The sequence below is a fragment of the Cyrtonyx montezumae genome, unplaced genomic scaffold (genome assembly GCF_038088225.1).
Source record: "Cyrtonyx montezumae isolate F1298 unplaced genomic scaffold, pur_monq_1.0 scaffold_2, whole genome shotgun sequence".
In the NCBI taxonomy this organism is placed as follows: domain Eukaryota; kingdom Metazoa; phylum Chordata; class Aves; order Galliformes; family Odontophoridae; genus Cyrtonyx; species Cyrtonyx montezumae.
The window spans coordinates 28,101,263-28,103,380 of record NW_027071936.1 but is presented as its reverse complement, the minus strand read 5'-3'; positions in this window follow the sequence as shown (position 1 = coordinate 28,103,380).

Below are 2,118 nucleotides of genomic sequence, written 5' to 3'. Positions count from 1 at the left end.
CCTCTGAGTGCTGCAGCCAGGCTTCCAAACCATCCTCACATAATCAATCACAGCTCCCTGTTACCTTCTGCAAGCTAGAGGCTCCTGTGTAGGGGATTCATAGCAGTATGGTTATGAAGATGGTGAAGGGTCCAAAAGGCAAAAAAAAAAAAAAAAAAGGTGCAGTTGAGATCCCTTCATTTGCTTCTCAGACATAGGGTTTGAATTTTGGATGGTGCTGTGTGGAGCCAGGAGTTGGACTCCATTATCCTCATGGACCCCTTCCAACTAAAGACATTCTATGATTAGCCAGGTACAGGTGGAGACAAGAAGAAAAGGTATCAACAGGGTCTTCAATAAGAGCATTGATTCTAATTTGGCTTACAGAACCATGGAGATAGGAAAGTCTGGAGCTACTTCTTGCTCCAGTCCCCACTGTATCACAGAGGGACTTTGCACCTAGAGGCATGTGAGATGTATCAGCAAACTGGAAAGTCTCTGGGAAGTACTCCTTCTCTTCTACCTAGCTGCACAAGCATTACCCAGATACACGATGTTCAGAGCAGCATCTGCCAGGATAAACAATCCCCTCTGTTGGGAGGTATCGTCACACTGGTGATACAGCTACCAGTGAATGTGCCGAATAACCCCACAAATACCACCTGTGGGAGACAACAGTGATCACCTGGGATAAGTGAATACATCCATGTGCATTTGCTTTCTTTCTTTCTGAAACTAATCATTAGCAAGGGTGTCACCTGCTTTCAACTGACAGCAAGCAAGGCGTTGCTACAGGAGTCTTCTTTGCATGTCAGAACTTTCTCACGGTCAGAAGTGCTCCTGGGCATGGGAAGGGTAGAGAAAGGAGTGGTGTCGCCCTCTGAGTGTATGCCTCATACATTGAGGAAACACTCACACAAGCCAGAAGGAACAGGAACTGTGCTGGGCTGATTGCATCAGGTCCTTTGCATCAGTATCTCACCATCCCAGCTATTTCAGTACATAGTGCTCTACTCTGACTTGCTTCTCTTAAAATCAGGAAGGTTTCCCATTGGATTTCTCTAGCCCTTCTTCTGGCTTGTGGGATACCTTGTGCTCTGACTTCACCTACCCTTTTAGGCACTGTCCTACCCATGGGATCTAGCCTGCCTCTAGGTGCCTCAGGCTGTTTCAGAGCAATGGTAGCACCTCACATCTCAATTGAAGAAGGCAACACAGAGGGTCAAGTTACTGTACTGTTTGGTGCTTCTGCAGCATGCAGCCATTCCAGTTCAGGTTACCCACAGCCTCCTGTTCTCCTCTAGTAGCTCTTTTTGTTCCTCTGCTCTCAGTCTTGTAAACTCGTTCCTCCGTGGAGTCACCTAATCTTTTCAAATCCTGCTGCATTGCTTCCAGGCCCTCTTCTCATACCCCTTCTGGACAGTATACCTCTCTGGCCAGAATGATCATTAGAAGGTTTGCTGATTTCCAGAATAACACCTGCACATTCTTTAGCAAGAACTGCTTTTAGTTCATTACTGTTTTGCCCTGTGTGTACTTACATTGAGTCACGCTGCTTGCTGACTCACAGAAAGCATTCAGGTGAAAAGTGGGAAGAACAGTAAGATGCAGTCTGGATAGCCTGTCTCCCAAGGGGAGGTGGAGGAGGCTCATCCAGTTAACTTAGAAAGACACCTCATTCCTCTATATGTATCCATATGGAAGCATGGTTTCTGGCAATAGAGTTTTCTAATTTATAAGCAAATACAAAATAGGACCTAGAGGTCGGCCACGGATGCTTTTTCTAAAGAAGGCAGTGGAATACCTGGGTAGTATGGGGAGCCCTCCATCATTTAATCTCAAGCAAGCAGTTGTCAGAAGTAAGACATGTAATATTTGAGATCTTCTAAGGAGCAGCCCTGCCATATGCTTCCAATGAAGTCTCCATCATTCCTTGTGTTCTGGTGAAGCATCCCTGAATTATGCTGATGGGTACCAGAGACATGGCACCTTTGTTCTGAGCTACTACCAGCAAGGTGAAGCACTTGTGAGTGCTAATGCTATAGTCCCACCTTAGGAAAGGCATCACAAACCTAGCATGAGCTAAGAAAAATGATTTTTGTCTATTCACATGTACAGAATACACTGCCAGACTTCCCG